The sequence below is a fragment of the Taudactylus pleione genome, unplaced genomic scaffold, assembly GCF_031769625.1.
Source record: "Taudactylus pleione unplaced genomic scaffold, aTauple2 ptg000393l, whole genome shotgun sequence".
Taxonomy (NCBI): Eukaryota; Metazoa; Chordata; class Amphibia; order Anura; family Myobatrachidae; genus Taudactylus; species Taudactylus pleione.
In genome coordinates, this window is record NW_028284794.1 from 4,587,698 (window position 1) to 4,606,090 (window position 18,393).

At 32.2% G+C, this 18,393-nt stretch overlaps 8 non-coding genes across 8 annotated transcripts; all 8 read left to right on the forward strand.

Moving 5' to 3' along the window:
• The first annotated feature begins 673 nt into the window (after window positions 1–673).
• On the forward strand, window positions 674–745 carry TRNAW-CCA (transfer RNA tryptophan (anticodon CCA)). Its single transcript has one exon. It is a non-coding gene; the product is annotated as a tRNA-Trp (tRNA).
• A 2,372-nt stretch (window positions 746–3,117) lies between these two features.
• TRNAW-CCA (transfer RNA tryptophan (anticodon CCA)) lies at window positions 3,118–3,189 on the forward strand. The gene has a single exon. It is a non-coding gene; the product is annotated as a tRNA-Trp (tRNA).
• Window positions 3,190–4,339: 1,150 nt separating this feature from the next.
• Window positions 4,340–4,411, forward strand: TRNAW-CCA (transfer RNA tryptophan (anticodon CCA)). Its single transcript has one exon. It is a non-coding gene; the product is annotated as a tRNA-Trp (tRNA).
• Window positions 4,412–5,561: 1,150 nt separating this feature from the next.
• Window positions 5,562–5,633, forward strand: TRNAW-CCA (transfer RNA tryptophan (anticodon CCA)). The gene has a single exon. It is a non-coding gene; the product is annotated as a tRNA-Trp (tRNA).
• A 1,150-nt stretch (window positions 5,634–6,783) lies between these two features.
• TRNAW-CCA (transfer RNA tryptophan (anticodon CCA)) lies at window positions 6,784–6,855 on the forward strand. The gene has a single exon. It is a non-coding gene; the product is annotated as a tRNA-Trp (tRNA).
• A 1,150-nt stretch (window positions 6,856–8,005) lies between these two features.
• TRNAW-CCA (transfer RNA tryptophan (anticodon CCA)) lies at window positions 8,006–8,077 on the forward strand. The gene has a single exon. It is a non-coding gene; the product is annotated as a tRNA-Trp (tRNA).
• A 2,360-nt stretch (window positions 8,078–10,437) lies between these two features.
• TRNAW-CCA (transfer RNA tryptophan (anticodon CCA)) lies at window positions 10,438–10,509 on the forward strand. Its single transcript has one exon. It is a non-coding gene; the product is annotated as a tRNA-Trp (tRNA).
• Window positions 10,510–15,293: 4,784 nt separating this feature from the next.
• Window positions 15,294–15,365, forward strand: TRNAW-CCA (transfer RNA tryptophan (anticodon CCA)). The gene has a single exon. It is a non-coding gene; the product is annotated as a tRNA-Trp (tRNA).
• Window positions 15,366–18,393: the final 3,028 nt, after the last annotated feature.

Consider the following 18,393-nt stretch of genomic DNA (forward strand, 5'->3'; position numbering starts at 1 on the left):
AGCATAAGCAGATGAACTATTTGTAATATAAACCACCAGAAAATCTACTGAATCAGTTTTAATAAGAGGCAACGTTAGCTCATCTGACTCAAGATTAGAAGGTTGCGTGTTCAAATCACGTCAGGGTCGGTTATCATTTTGAAGATAAAATGCTCTATTCTGCCCAAAAATACTATACTAGAAACTAATTACCAAGATTGTTATCTACTTTCAATAATGTGATTATACCTCAAACTGATACCTATATCACTAGCACATAGTCATTAAATACCTCACATTCTTATCAGTTCTCATAATTATTATACAAAAAATATCCAGTTTAGAGAATACGTTACTTGAAGGCCAACTCTAAATGTCTGTAATGTACCAATACATTTAAAAGCAATTAGCTTTTCTGGATCAATTTTGGATCACTACCATCACTTGTCTATTTTAACAATACATTTAGTACCAATTTGATTTTATGGATGACTTTTTCCATTCAAATGACCTATACTGTGATGAATAAAAATTATACACTAAAGGAAAAACCACCAGACATATCTTTTTGTTTTGTTACCGAGGATGTAGGTTTGTTTGCTTGACAACTACCTAATTCAAGGTTTAGTATAAGCAGATGATCTATTTGTAATATAAACCACCAGAAAAATCTACTGAATCAGATTTAACAAGTGACCTCGTGGCGCAACGGTAGCGCGTCTGACTCCACATCAGAAGGTTGCGTGTTCAAATCACGTCGGGGTCAGTTGTCTTTTTGAAGATAAAATGCTCTTTTTTGCCAAAAAAATACTATACAAGAAACTAAATACTAAGATTGTTGTCTACTTTCAATAATGTGATTATAGCTCAAACTCATACCTATATCACTAGCACATAGTCATTAAATATCTCACCTTCTTATCAGTTCTCATAATTATAATACTAAAAATATCCAGTTTAGATTAAACTTTACTTGAAGGCCAACTCTAAATGTCTGTAATGTAACAATACATTTAAAAGCAATTAGCTTTTCTGGATCAATTTTGGATCACTGCCGTCACTTGTCTTTTTTAGAAATACATTTAGTACCAATTTGATTTTAAAGATGACTTTTTCCATTCACATGACGTATACTATGAGGCATAAAAACTCTACACTGAAGGAAAAACCAGAATACATATCTTTTTGTTTTGTTACCAAGGATGTAGGCTTGTTTGCTTGACAACTACCTAATTCAAGGTTTAGCATAAGCAGATGAACTATTTGTAATATAAACCACCAGAAAATCTACTGAATCAGTTTTAATAAGAGGCAACGTTAGCTCATCTGACTCAAGATTAGAAGGTTGCGTGTTCAAATCACGTCAGGGTCGGTTATCATTTTGAAGATAAAATGCTCTATTCTGCCCAAAAATACTATACTAGAAACTAATTACCAAGATTGTTATCTACTTTCAATAATGTGATTATACCTCAAACTGATACCTATATCACTAGCACATAGTCATTAAATAACTCACATTCTTATCAGTTCTCATAGTTATTATACAAAAAATATCCAGTTTAGAGAATACGTTACCTGAAGGCCAACTCTAAATGTCTGTAATGTAACAATACATTTAAAAGCAATTAGCTTTTCTGGATCAATTTTGGATCACTACCATCACTTGTCTATTTTAACAATACATTTAGTACCAATTTGATTTTATGGATGACTTTTTCCATTCAAATGACCTATACTGTGATGAATAAAAATTATACACTAAAGGAAAAACCACCAGACATATCTTTTTGTTTTGTTACCGAGGATGTAGGTTTGTTTGCTTGACAACTACCTAATTCAAGGTTTAGTATAAGCAGATGATCTATTTGTAATATAAACCACCAGAAAAATCTACTGAATCAGATTTAACAAGTGACCTCGTGGCGCAACGGTAGCGCGTCTGACTCCAGATCACAAGGTTGCGTGTTCAAATCACGTCGGGTTCAGTTGTCATTTTGAAGATAAAATGCTCTTTTCTGCCAAAAAAATACTATACAAGAAACTAAATACTAAGATTGTTGTCTACTTTCAATAATGTGATTATAGCTCAAACTCATACCTATATCACTAGCACATAGTCATTAAATATCTCACCTTCTTATCAGTTCTCATAATTATAATACTAAAAATATCCAGTTTAGATTAAACTTTACTTGAAGGCCAACTCTAAATGTCTGTAATGTAACAATACATTTAAAAGCAATTAGCTTTTCTGGATCAATTTTGGATCACTGCCGTCACTTGTCTTTTTTAGAAATACATTTAGTACCAATTTGATTTTAAAGATGACTTTTTCCATTCACATGACGTATACTATGAGGCATAAAAACTCTACACTGAAGGAAAAACCAGAATACATATCTTTTTGTTTTGTTACCAAGGATGTAGGCTTGTTTGCTTGACAACTACCTAATTCAAGGTTTAGCATAAGCAGATGAACTATTTGTAATATAAACCACCAGAAAATCTACTGAATCAGTTTTAATAAGAGGCAACGTTAGCTCATCTGACTCAAGATTAGAAGGTTGCGTGTTCAAATCACGTCAGGGTCGGTTATCATTTTGAAGATAAAATGCTCTATTCTGCCCAAAAATACTATACTAGAAACTAATTACCAAGATTGTTATCTACTTTCAATAATGTGATTATACCTCAAACTGATACCTATATCACTAGCACATAGTCATTAAATACCTCACATTCTTATCAGTTCTCATAATTATTATACAAAAAATATCCAGTTTAGAGAATACGTTACTTGAAGGCCAACTCTAAATGTCTGTAATGTACCAATACATTTAAAAGCAATTAGCTTTTCTGGATCAATTTTGGATCACTACCATCACTTGTCTATTTTAACAATACATTTAGTACCAATTTGATTTTATGGATGACTTTTTCCATTCAAATGACCTATACTGTGATGAATAAAAATTATACACTAAAGGAAAAACCACCAGACATATCTTTTTGTTTTGTTACCGAGGATGTAGGTTTGTTTGCTTGACAACTACCTAATTCAAGGTTTAGTATAAGCAGATGATCTATTTGTAATATAAACCACCAGAAAAATCTACTGAATCAGATTTAACAAGTGACCTCGTGGCGCAACGGTAGCGCGTCTGACTCCACATCAGAAGGTTGCGTGTTCAAATCACGTCGGGGTCAGTTGTCTTTTTGAAGATAAAATGCTCTTTTTTGCCAAAAAAATACTATACAAGAAACTAAATACTAAGATTGTTGTCTACTTTCAATAATGTGATTATAGCTCAAACTCATACCTATATCACTAGCACATAGTCATTAAATATCTCACCTTCTTATCAGTTCTCATAATTATAATACTAAAAATATCCAGTTTAGATTAAACTTTACTTGAAGGCCAACTCTAAATGTCTGTAATGTAACAATACATTTAAAAGCAATTAGCTTTTCTGGATCAATTTTGGATCACTGCCGTCACTTGTCTTTTTTAGAAATACATTTAGTACCAATTTGATTTTAAAGATGACTTTTTCCATTCACATGACGTATACTATGAGGCATAAAAACTCTACACTGAAGGAAAAACCAGAATACATATCTTTTTGTTTTGTTACCAAGGATGTAGGCTTGTTTGCTTGACAACTACCTAATTCAAGGTTTAGCATAAGCAGATGAACTATTTGTAATATAAACCACCAGAAAATCTACTGAATCAGTTTTAATAAGAGGCAACGTTAGCTCATCTGACTCAAGATTAGAAGGTTGCGTGTTCAAATCACGTCAGGGTCGGTTATCATTTTGAAGATAAAATGCTCTATTCTGCCCAAAAATACTATACTAGAAACTAATTACCAAGATTGTTATCTACTTTCAATAATGTGATTATACCTCAAACTGATACCTATATCACTAGCACATAGTCATTAAATAACTCACATTCTTATCAGTTCTCATAGTTATTATACAAAAAATATCCAGTTTAGAGAATACGTTACCTGAAGGCCAACTCTAAATGTCTGTAATGTAACAATACATTTAAAAGCAATTAGCTTTTCTGGATCAATTTTGGATCACTACCATCACTTGTCTATTTTAACAATACATTTAGTACCAATTTGATTTTATGGATGACTTTTTCCATTCAAATGACCTATACTGTGATGAATAAAAATTATACACTAAAGGAAAAACCACCAGACATATCTTTTTGTTTTGTTACCGAGGATGTAGGTTTGTTTGCTTGACAACTACCTAATTCAAGGTTTAGTATAAGCAGATGATCTATTTGTAATATAAACCACCAGAAAAATCTACTGAATCAGATTTAACAAGTGACCTCGTGGCGCAACGGTAGCGCGTCTGACTCCAGATCACAAGGTTGCGTGTTCAAATCACGTCGGGGTCAGTTGTCATTTTGAAGATAAAATGCTCTTTTCTGCCAAAAAAATACTATACAAGAAACTAAATACTAAGATTGTTGTCTACTTTCAATAATGTGATTATAGCTCAAACTCATACCTATATCACTAGCACATAGTCATTAAATATCTCACCTTCTTATCAGTTCTCATAATTATAATACTAAAAATATCCAGTTTAGATTAAACTTTACTTGAAGGCCAACTCTAAATGTCTGTAATGTAACAATACATTTAAAAGCAATTAGCTTTTCTGGGTCAATTTTGGATCACTGCCGTCACTTGTCTTTTTTAGAAATACATTTAGTACCAATTTGATTTTAAAGATGACTTTTTCCATTCACATGACGTATACTATGAGGCATAAAAACTCTACACTGAAGGAAAAACCAGAATACATATCTTTTTGTTTTGTTACCAAGGATGTAGGCTTGTTTGCTTGACAACTACCTAATTCAATGTTTAGCATAAGCAGATGAACTATTTGTAATATAAACCACCAGAAAATCTACTGAATCAGTTTTAATAAGAGGCAACGTTAGCTCATCTGACTCAAGATTAGAAGGTTGCGTGTTCAAATCACGTCAGGGTCGGTTATCATTTTGAAGATAAAATGCTCTATTCTGCCCAAAAATACTATACTAGAAACTAATTACCAAGATTGTTATCTACTTTCAATAATGTGATTATACCTCAAACTGATACCTATATCACTAGCACATAGTCATTAAATAACTCACATTCTTATCAGTTCTCATAATTATTATACAAAAAATATCCAGTTTAGAGAATACGTTACCTGAAGGCCAACTCTAAATGTCTGTAATGTAACAATACATTTAAAAGCAATTAGCTTTTCTGGATCAATTTTGGATCACTACCATCACTTGTCTATTTTAACAATACATTTAGTACCAATTTGATTTTATGGATGACTTTTTCCATTCAAATGACCTATACTGTGATGAATAAAAATTATACACTAAAGGAAAAACCACCAGACATATCTTTTTGTTTTGTTACCGAGGATGTAGGTTTGTTTGCTTGACAACTACCTAATTCAAGGTTTAGTATAAGCAGATGATCTATTTGTAAAATAAACCACCAGAAAAATCTACTAAAACGTATTTAACAAGTGACCTTGTGGTGCAACGGTAGCGCGTCTGACTCCAGATCAGAAGGTTGCGAGTTCAAATCACGTCAGGGTCAGTTGTCATTTTGAAGATTAAATGCTCTTTTCTGCCAAAAAAATACTATACAAGAAACTAAATACTAAGATTGTTGTCTACTTTCAATAATGTGATTATAGCTCAAACTGGTACCTATATCACTAGCACATAGTCATTAAATATCTCACCTTCTTATCAGTTCTCATAATTATAATACTAAAAATATCCAGTTTAGATTAAACTTTACTTGAAGGCCAACTCTAAATGTCTGTAATGTAACAATACATTTAAAAGCAATTAGCTTTTCTGGATCAATTTTGGATCACTGCCATCACTTGTCTTTTTTAGAGGTACATTTAGTACCAATTTGACTTTAAAGATGACTTTTTCCATTCACATGACGTATACTGTGAGGCATAAAAACTCTACACTGAAGGAAAAACCAGAATACATATCTTTTTGTTTTGTTACCAAGGATGTAGGCTTGTTTGCTTGACAACTACCTAATTCAAGGTTTAGCATAAGCAGATGAGCTATTTGTAATATAAACCACCAGAAAATCTACTGAATCAGTTTTAATAAGAGGCAACGTTAGCTCATCTGACTCAAGATTAGAAGGTTGCGTGTTCAAATCACGTCAGGGTCGGTTATCATTTTGAAGATAAAATGCTCTATTCTGCCCAAAAATACTATACTAGAAACTAATTACCAAGATTGTTATCTACTTTCAATAATGTGATTATACCTCAAACTGATACCTATATCACTAGCACATAGTCATTAAATAACTCACAATCTTATCAGTTCTCATAATTATTATACAAAAAATATCCAGTTTAGAGAATACGTTACCTGAAGGCCAACTCTAAATGTCTGTAATGTAACAATACATTTAAAAGCAATTAGCTTTTCTGGATCAATTTTGGATCACTACCATCACTTGTCTATTTTAACAATACATTTAGTACCAATTTGATTTTATGGATGACTTTTTCCATTCAAATGACCTATACTGTGATGAATAAAAATTATACACTAAAGGAAAAACCACCAGACATATCTTTTTGTTTTGTTACCGAGGATGTAGGTTTGTTTGCTTGACAACTACCTAATTCAAGGTTTAGTATAAGCAGATGATCTATTTGTAATATAAACCACCAGAAAAATCTACTGAATCAGATTTAACAAGTGACCTCGTGGCGCAACGGTAGCGCGTCTGACTCCAGATCACAAGGTTGCGTGTTCAAATCACGTCAGGGTCAGTTGTCATTTTGAAGATAAAATGCTCTTTTCTGCCAAAAAAATACTATACAAGAAACTAAATACTAAGATTGTTGTCTACTTTCAATAATGTGATTATAGCTCAAACTCATACCTATATCACTAGCACATAGTCATTAAATATCTCACCTTCTTATCAGTTCTCATAATTATAATACTAAAAATATCCAGTTTAGATTAAACTTTACTTGAAGGCCAACTCTAAATGTCTGTAATGTAACAATACATTTAAAAGCAATTAGCTTTTCTGGATCAATTTTGGATCACTGCCGTCACTTGTCTTTTTTAGAAATACATTTAGTACCAATTTGATTTTAAAGATGACTTTTTCCATTCACATGACGTATACTATGAGGCATAAAAACTCTACACTGAAGGAAAAACCAGAATACATATCTTTTTGTTTTGTTACCAAGGATGTAGGCTTGTTTGCTTGACAACTACCTAATTCAAGGTTTAGCATAAGCAGATGAACTATTTGTAATATAAACCACCAGAAAATCTACTGAATCAGTTTTAATAAGAGGCAACGTTAGCTCATCTGACTCAAGATTAGAAGGTTGCGTGTTCAAATCACGTGAGGGTCGGTTATCATTTTGAAGATAAAATGCTCTATTCTGCCCAAAAATACTATACTAGAAACTAATTACCAAGATTGTTATCTACTTTCAATAATGTGATTATACCTCAAACTGATACCTATATCACTAGCACATAGTCATTAAATAACTCACATTCTTATCAGTTCTCATAGTTATTATACAAAAAATATCCAGTTTAGAGAATACGTTACCTGAAGGCCAACTCTAAATGTCTGTAATGTAACAATACATTTAAAAGCAATTAGCTTTTCTGGATCAATTTTGGATCACTACCATCACTTGTCTATTTTAACAATACATTTAGTACCAATTTGATTTTATGGATGACTTTTTCCATTCAAATGACCTATACTGTGATGAATAAAAATTATACACTAAAGGAAAAACCACCAGACATATCTTTTTGTTTTGTTACCGAGGATGTAGGTTTGTTTGCTTGACAACTACCTAATTCAAGGTTTAGTATAAGCAGATGATCTATTTGTAAAATAAACCACCAGAAAAATCTACTAAAACGTATTTAACAAGTGACCTTGTGGTGCAACGGTAGCGCGTCTGACTCCAGATCAGAAGGTTGCGAGTTCAAATCACGTCAGGGTCAGTTGTCATTTTGAAGATAAAATGCTCTTTTCTGCCAAAAAAATACTATACAAGAAACTAAATACTAAGATTGTTGTCTACTTTCAATAATGTGATTATAGCTCAAACTGGTACCTATATCACTAGCACATAGTCATTAAATATCTCACCTTCTTATCAGTTCTCATAATTATAATACTAAAAATATCCAGTTTAGATTAAACTTTACTTGAAGGCCAACTCTAAATGTCTGTAATGTAACAATACATTTAAAAGCAATTAGCTTTTCTGGATCAATTTTGGATCACTGCCGTCACTTGTCTTTTTTAGAGGTACATTTAGTACCAATTTTACTTTAAAGATGACTTTTTCCATTCACATGACGTATACTATGAGGCATAAAAACTCTACACTGAAGGAAAAACCAGAATACATATCTTCTTGTTTTGTTACCAAGGATGTAGGCTTGTTTGCTTGACAACTACCTAATTCATGGTTTAGCATAAGCAGATGAACTATTTGTAATATAAACCACCAGAAAATCTACCGAATCAGTTTTAATAAGAGGCAACGGTAGATCATCTGACTCAAGATTAGAAGGTTGCGTGTTCAAATCACGTCAGGGTCGGTTATCATTTTGAAGATAAAATGCTCTATTCTGCCCAAAAATACTATACTAGAAACTAATTACCAAGATTGTTATCTACTTTCAATAATGTGATTATACCTCAAACTGATACCTATATCACTAGCACATAGTCATTAAATAACTCACATTCTTATCAGTTCTCATAATTATTATACAAAAAATATCCAGTTTAGAGAATACGTTACTTGAAGGCCAACTCTAAATGTCTGTAATGTACCAATACATTTAAAAGCAATTAGCTTTTCTGGATCAATTTTGGATCACTACCATCACTTGTCTATTTTAACAATACATTTAGTACCAATTTGATTTTATGGATGACTTTTTCCATTCAAATGACCTATACTGTGATGAATAAAAATGATACACTAAAGTAAAAACCACCAGACATATCTTTTTGTTTTGTTACCGAGGATGTAGGTTTGTTTGCTTGACAACTACCTAATTCAAGGTATAGTATAAGCAGATGATCTATTTGTAATATAAACCACCAGAGAATCTACCGAATCACTTTTAATAAGAGGCAACAGTAGCGCATCTGACTCAAGATTAGAAGGTTGCGTGTCCAAATCACTTCGGGGTCTGTTATCATTTTGAAGATAAACTGCTCTATTCTGCCCAAAAATACTATACTAGAAACTAATTACCAAGATTGTTATCTACTTTCAATAATGTGATTATACCTCAAACTGATACCTATATCACTAGCACATAGTAATTAAATAACTCACCTTCTTATCAGTTCTCATAATTATAATACTAAAAATATCCAGTTTAGATTAAACTTTACTTGAAGGCCAACTCTAAATGTCTGTAATGTAACAATACATTTAAAAGCAATTAGCTTTTCTGGATCAATTTTGGATCACTGCCATCACTTGTCTTTTTTAGAGGTACATTTAGTACCAATTTGACTTTAAAGATGACTTTTTCCATTCACATGACGTATACTATGAGGCATAAAAACTCTACACTGAAGGAAAAACCAGAATACATATCTTTTTGTTTTGTTACCAAGGATGTAGGCTTGTTTGCTTGACAACTACCTAATTCAAGGTTTAGCATAAGCAGATGAGCTATTTGTAATATAAACCACCAGAAAATCTACCGAATCACTTTTAATAAGAGGCAACGGTAGCGCATCTGACTCAAGATTAGAAGGTTGCGTGTCCAAATCACGTCGGGGTCAGTTATCATTTTGAAGATAAAATGCTCTATTCTGCCCAAAAATACTATACTAGAAACTAATTACCAAGATTGTTATCTACTTTCAATAATGTGATTATACCTCAAACTGATACCTATATCACTAGCACATAGTCATTAAATAACTCACAATCTTATCAGTTCTCATAATTATTATACAAAAAATATCCAGTTTAGAGAATACGTTACTTGAAGGCCAACTCTAAATGTCTGTAATGTACCAATACATTTAAAAGCAATTAGCTTTTCTGGATCAATTTTGGATCACTACCATCACTTGTCTATTTTAACAATACATTTAGTACCAATTTGATTTTATGGATGACTTTTTCCATTCAAATGACCTATACTGTGATGAATAAAAATTATACACTAAAGGAAAAACCACCAGACATATCTTTTTGTTTTGTTACCGAGGATGTAGGTTTGTTTGCTTGACAACTACCTAATTCAAGGTTTAGTATAAGCAGATGATCTATTTGTAATATAAACCACCAGAAAAATCTACTGAATCAGATTTAGCAAGAGACCTCGTGGCGCAACGGTAGCACGTCTGACTCCACATCAGAAGGTTGCGTGTTCAAATCACGTCGGGGTCAGTTGTCTTTTTGAAGATAAAATGCTCTTTTCTGCCAAAAAAATACTATACAAGAAACTAAATACTAAGATTGTTGTCTACTTTCAATAATGTGATTATAGCTCAAACTGATACCTATATCACTAGCACATAGTCATTAAATATCTCACCTTCTTATCAGTTCTCATAATTATAATACTAAAAATATCCAGTTTAGATTAAACTTTACATGAAGGCCAACTCTAAATGTCTGTAATGTAACAATACATTTAAAAGCAATTAGCTTTTCTGGATCAATTTTGGATCACTGCCGTCACTTGTCTTTTTTAGAAATACATTTAGTACCAATTTGATTTTAAAGATGACTTTTTCCATTCACATGACGTATACTATGAGGCATAAAAACTCTACACTGAATGAAAAACCAGAATACATATCTTTTTCTTTTGTTACCAGGGATGTAGGCTTGTTTGCTTGACAACTACCTAATTCAAGGTTTAGCATAAGCAGATGAACTATTTGTAATATAAACCACCAGAGAATCTACCGAATCACTTTTAATAAGAGGCAACGGTAGCGCATCTGACTCAAGATTAGAAGGTTGCGTGTCCAAATCACGTAGGGGTCAGATATCATTTTGAAGATAAAATGCTCTTTTCTGCCAAAAAAATACTATACAAGAAACTAAATACTAAGATTGTTGTCTATTTTCAATAATGTGATTATAGCTCAAACTGGTACCTATATCACTAGCACATAGTCATTAAAATATCTCACCTTCTTATCAGTTCTCATAATTATTATACTAAAAATATCCAGTTTAGATTAAACTTTACTTGCAAGCCAACTCTAAATGTCTGTAATGTAACAATACATTTAAAAGCAATTAGCTTTTCTGGATCAATTTTGGATCACTGCCATCACTTGTCTTTTTTAGAGGTACATTTAGTACCAATTTGACTTTAAAGATGACTTTTTCCATTCACATGACGTATACTATGAGGCATAAAAACTCTACACTGAAGGAAAAACCAGAATACATATCTTTTTGTTTTGTTACCAAGGAAGTAGGCTTGTTTGCTTGACAACTACCTAATTCAAGGTTTAGCATAAGCAGATGAACTATTTGTAATATAAACCACCAGAGAATCTACCGAATCACTTTTAATAAGAGGCAACAGTAGCGCATCTGACTCAAGATTAGAAGTTTGCGTGTCCAAATCACGTCGGGGTCTGTTATCATTTTGAAGATAAACTGCTCTATTCTGCCCAAAAATACTATACTAGAAACTAATTACCAAGATTGTTATCTACTTTCAATAATGTGATTATACCTCAAACTGATACCTATATCACTAGCACATAGTCATTAAATAACTCACATTCTTATCAGTTCTCATAATTATTATACAAAAAATATCCAGTTTAGAGAATACGTTACTTGAAGGCCAACTCTAAATGTCTGTAATGTAACAATACATTTAAAAGCAATTAGCTTTTCTGGATCAATTTTGGATCACTACCATCACTTGTCTATTTTAACAATACATTTAGTACCAATTTGATTTTATGGATGACTTTTTCCATTCAAATGACCTATACTGTGATGAATAAAAATGATACACTAAAGTAAAAACCACCAGACATATCTTTTTGTTTTGTTACCGAGGATGTAGGTTTGTTTGCTTGACAACTACCTAATTCAAGGTATAGTATAAGCAGATGATCTATTTGTAATATAAACCACCAGAGAATCTACCGAATCACTTTTAATAAGAGGCAACAGTAGCGCATCTGACTCAAGATTAGAAGGTTGCGTGTCCAAATCACGTCGGGGTCTGTTATCATTTTGAAGATAAACTGCTCTATTCTGCCCAAAAATGCTATACTAGAAACTAATTACCAAGATTGTTATCTACTTTCAATAATGTGATTATACCTCAAACTGATACCTATATCACTAGCACATAGTAATTAAATAACTCACCTTCTTATCAGTTCTCATAATTATAATACTAAAAATATCCAGTTTAGATTAAACTTTACTTGAAGGCCAACTCTAAATGTCTGTAATGTAACAATACATTTAAAAGCAATTAGCTTTTCTGGATCAATTTTGGATCACTGCCGTCACTTGTCTTTTTTAGAAATACATTTAGTACCAATTTGATTTTAAAGATGACTTTTTCCATTCACATGACGTATACTATGAGGCATAAAAACTCTACACTGAATGAAAAACCAGAATACATATCTTTTTGTTTTGTTACCAGGGATGTAGGCTTGTTTGCTTGACAACTACCTAATTCAAGGTTTAGCATAAGCAGATGAACTATTTGTAATATAAACCACCAGAGAATCTACCGAATCACTTTTAATAAGAGGCAACGGTAGCGCATCTGACTCAAGATTAGAAGGTTGCGTGTCCAAATCACGTAGGGGTCAGATATCATTTTGAAGATAAAATGCTCTTTTCTGCCCAAAAAATACTATACAAGAAACTAAATACTAAGATTGTTGTCTATTTTCAATAATGTGATTATAGCTCAAACTGGTACCTATATCACTAGCACATAGTCATTAAAATATCTCACCTTCTTATCAGTTCTCATAATTATTATACTAAAAATATCCAGTTTAGATTAAACTTTACTTGCAAGCCAACTCTAAATGTCTGTAATGTAACAATACATTTAAAAGCAATTAGCTTTTCTGGATCAATTTTGGATCACTGCCATCACTTGTCTTTTTTAGAGGTACATTTAGTACCAATTTGACTTTAAAGATGACTTTTTCCATTCACATGACGTATACTATGAGGCATAAAAACTCTACACTGAAGGAAAAACCAGAATACATATCTTTTTGTTTTGTTACCAAGGATGTAGGCTTGTTTGCTTGACAACTACCTAATTCAAGGTTTAGCATAAGCAGATGAACTATTTGTAATATAAACCACCAGAGAATCTACCGAATCACTTTTAATAAGAGGCAACAGTAGCGCATCTGACTCAAGATTAGAAGTTTGCGTGTCCAAATCACGTCGGGGTCTGTTATCATTTTGAAGATAAATTGCTCTATTCTGCCCAAAAATACTATACTAGAAACTAATTACCAAGATTGTTATCTACTTTCAATAATGTGATTATACCTCAAACTGATACCTATATCACTAGCACATAGTCATTAAATAACTCACATTCTTATCAGTTCTCATAATTATTATACAAAAAATATCCAGTTTAGAGAATACGTTACTTGAAGGCCAACTCTAAATGTCTGTAATGTAACAATACATTTAAAAGCAATTAGCTTTTCTGGATCAATTTTGGATCACTACCATCACTTGTCTATTTTAACAATACATTTAGTACCAATTTGATTTTATGGATGACTTTTTCCATTCAAATGACCTATACTGTGATGAATAAAAATGATACACTAAAGTAAAAACCACCAGACATATCTTTTTGTTTTGTTACCGAGGATGTAGGTTTGTTTGCTTGACAACTACCTAATTCAAGGTATAGTATAAGCAGATGATCTATTTGTAATATAAACCACCAGAGAATCTACCGAATCACTTTTAATAAGAGGCAACAGTAGCGCATCTGACTCAAGATTAGAAGGTTGCGTGTCCAAATCACGTCGGGGTCTGTTATCATTTTGAAGATAAACTGCTCTATTCTGCCCAAAAATGCTATACTAGAAACTAATTACCAAGATTGTTATCTACTTTCAATAATGTGATTATACCTCAAACTGATACCTATATCACTAGCACATAGTAATTAAATAACTCACCTTCTTATCAGTTCTCATAATTATAATACTAAAAATATCCAGTTTAGATTAAACTTTACTTGAAGGCCAACTCTAAATGTCTGTAATGTAACAATACATTTAAAAGCAATTAGCTTTTCTGGATCAATTTTGGATCACTGCCATCACTTGTCTTTTTTAGAGGTACAGTTAGTACCAATTTGACTTTAAAGATGACTTTTACCATTCACATGACGTATACTATGAGGCATAAAAACTCTACACTGAAGGAAAAACCAGAATACATATCTTTTTGTTTTGTTACCAAGGATGTAGGCTTGTTTGCTTGACAACTACCTAATTCAAGGTTTAGCATAAGCAGATGAGCTATTTGTAATATAAACCACCAGAAAATCTACCGAATCACTTTTAATAAGAGGCAACGGTAGCGCATCTGACTCAAGATTAGAAGGTTGCGTGTCCAAATCACGTCGGGGTCAGTTATCATTTTGAAGATAAAATGCTCTATTCTGCCCAAAAATACTATACTAGAAACTAATTACCAAGATTGTTATCTACTTTCAATAATGTGATTATACCTCAAACTGATACCTATATCACTAGCACATAGTCATTAAATAACTCACAATCTTATCAGTTCTCATAATTATTATACAAAAAATATCCAGTTTAGAGAATACGTTACTTGAAGGCCAACTCTAAATGTCTGTAATGTACCAATACATTTAAAAGCAATTAGCTTTTCTGGATCAATTTTGGATCACTACCATCACTTGTCTATTTTAACAATACATTTAGTACCAATTTGATTTTATGGATGACTTTTTCCATTCAAATGACCTATACTGTGATGAATAAAAATTATACACTAAAGGAAAAACCACCAGACATATCTTTTTGTTTTGTTACCGAGGATGTAGGTTTGTTTGCTTGACAACTACCTAATTCAAGGTTTAGTATAAGCAGATGATCTATTTGTAATATAAACCACCAGAAAAATCTACTGAATCAGATTTAGCAAGAGACCTCGTGGCGCAACGGTAGCACGTCTGACTCCACATCAGAAGGTTGCGTGTTCAAATCACGTCGGGGTCAGATGTCTTTTTGAAGATAAAATGCTCTTTTCTGCCAAAAAAATACTATACAAGAAACTAAATACTAAGATTGTTGTCTACTTTCAATAATGTGATTATAGCTCAAACTGATACCTATATCACTAGCACATAGTCATTAAATATCTCACCTTCTTATCAGTTCTCATAATTATAATACTAAAAATATCCAGTTTAGATTAAACTTTACATGAAGGCCAACTCTAAATGTCTGTAATGTAACAATACATTTAAAAGCAATTAGCTTTTCTGGATCAATTTTGGATCACTGCCGTCACTTGTCTTTTTTAGAAATACATTTAGTACCAATTTGATTTTAAAGATGACTTTTTCCATTCACATGACGTATACTATGAGGCATAAAAACTCTACACTGAATGAAAAACCAGAATACATATCTTTTTGTTTTGTTACCAGGGATGTAGGCTTGTTTGCTTGACAACTACCTAATTCAAGGTTTAGCATAAGCAGATGAACTATTTGTAATATAAACCACCAGAGAATCTACCGAATCACTTTTAATAAGAGGCAACGGTAGCGCATCTGACTCAAGATTAGAAGGTTGCGTGTCCAAATCACGTAGGGGTCAGATATCATTTTGAAGATAAAATGCTCTTTTCTGCCAAAAAAATACTATACAAGAAACTAAATACTAAGATTGTTGTCTATTTTCAATAATGTGATTATAGCTCAAACTGGTACCTATATCACTAGCACATAGTCATTAAAATATCTCACCTTCTTATCAGTTCTCATAATTATTATACTAAAAATATCCAGTTTAGATTAAACTTTACTTGCAAGCCAACTCTAAATGTCTGTAATGTAACAATACATTTAAAAGCAATTAGCTTTTCTGGATCAATTTTGGATCACTGCCATCACTTGTCTTTTTTAGAGGTACATTTAGTACCAATTTGACTTTAAAAATGACTTTTTCCATTCACATGACGTATACTATGAGGCATAAAAACTCTACACTGAAGGAAAAACCAGAATACATATCTTTTTGTTTTGGTACCAAGGATGTAGGCTTGTTTGCTTGACAACTACCTAATTCAAGGTTTAGCATAAGCAGATGAACTATTTGTAATATAAACCACCAGAGAATCTACCGAATCACTTTTAATAAGAGGCAACAGTAGCGCATCTGACTCAAGATTAGAAGTTTGCGTGTCCAAATCACGTCGGGGTCTGTTATCATTTTGAAGATAAACTGCTCTATTCTGCCCAAAAATACTATACTAGAAACTAATTACCAAGATTGTTATCTACTTTCAATAATGTGATTATACCTCAAACTGATACCTATATCACTAGCACATAGTCATTAAATAACTCACATTCTTATCAGTTCTCATAATTATTATACAAAAAATATCCAGTTTAGAGAATACGTTACTTGAAGGCCAACTCTAAATGTCTGTAATGTAACAATACATTTAAAAGCAATTAGCTTTTCTGGATCAATTTTGGATCACTACCATCACTTGTCTATTTTAACAATACATTTAGTACCAATTTGATTTTATGGATGACTTTTTCCATTCAAATGACCTATACTGTGATGAATAAAAATGATACACTAAAGTAAAAACCACCAGACATATCTTTTTGTTTTGTTACCGAGGATGTAGGTTTGTTTGCTTGACAACTACCTAATTCAAGGTATAGTATAAGCAGATGATCTATTTGTAATATAAACCACCAGAGAATCTACCGAATCACTTTTAATAAGAGGCAACAGTAGCGCATCTGACTCAAGATTAGAAGGTTGCGTGTCCAAATCACGTCGGGGTCTGTTATCATTTTGAAGATAAACTGCTCTATTCTGCCCAAAAATGCTATACTAGAAACTAATTACCAAGATTGTTATCTACTTTCAATAATGTGATTATACCTCAAACTGATACCTATATCACTAGCACATAGTAATTAAATAACTCACCTTCTTATCAGTTCTCATAATTATAATACTAAAAATATCCAGTTTAGATTAAACTTTACTTGAAGGCCAACTCTAAATGTCTGTAATGTAACAATACATTTAAAAGCAATTAGCTTTTCTGGATCAATTTTGGATCACTGCCATCACTTGTCTTTTTTAGAGGTACAGTTAGTACCAATTTGACTTTAAAGATGACTTTTACCATTCACATGACGTATACTATGAGGCATAAAAACTCTACACTGAAGGAAAAACCAGAATACATATCTTTTTGTTTTGTTACCAAGGATGTAGGCTTGTTTGCTTGACAACTACCTAATTCAAGGTTTAGCATAAGCAGATGAGCTATTTGTAATATAAACCACCAGAAAATCTACCGAATCACTTTTAATAAGAGGCAACGGTAGCGCATCTGACTCAAGATTAGAAGGTTGCGTGTCCAAATCACGTCGGGGTCAGTTATCATTTTGAAGATAAAATGCTCTATTCTGCCCAAAAATACTATACTAGAAACTAATTACCAAGATTGTTATCTACTTTCAATAATGTGATTATACCTCAAACTGATACCTATATCACTAGCACATAGTCATTAAATAACTCACAATCTTATCAGTTCTCATAATTATTATACAAAAAATATCCAGTTTAGAGAATACGTTACCTTAAGGCCAACTCTAAATGTCTGTAATGTAACAATACATTTAAAAGCAATTAGCTTTTCTGGATCAATTTTGGATCACTACCATCACTTGTCTATTTTAACAATACATTTAGTACCAATTTGATTTTATGGATGACTTTTTCCATTCAAATGACCTATACTGTGATGAATAAAAATTATACACTAAAGGAAAAACCACCAGACATATCTTTTTGTTTTGTTACCGAGGATGTAGGTTTGTTTGCTTGACAACTACCTAATTCAAGGTTTAGAATAAGCAGATGATCTATTTGTAATATAAACCACCAGAAAAATCTACTGAATCAGATTTAACAAGAGACTTCGTGGCCCAACGGTAGCGCGTTTGACTCCAGATCAGAAGGTTGCGTGTTCAAATCA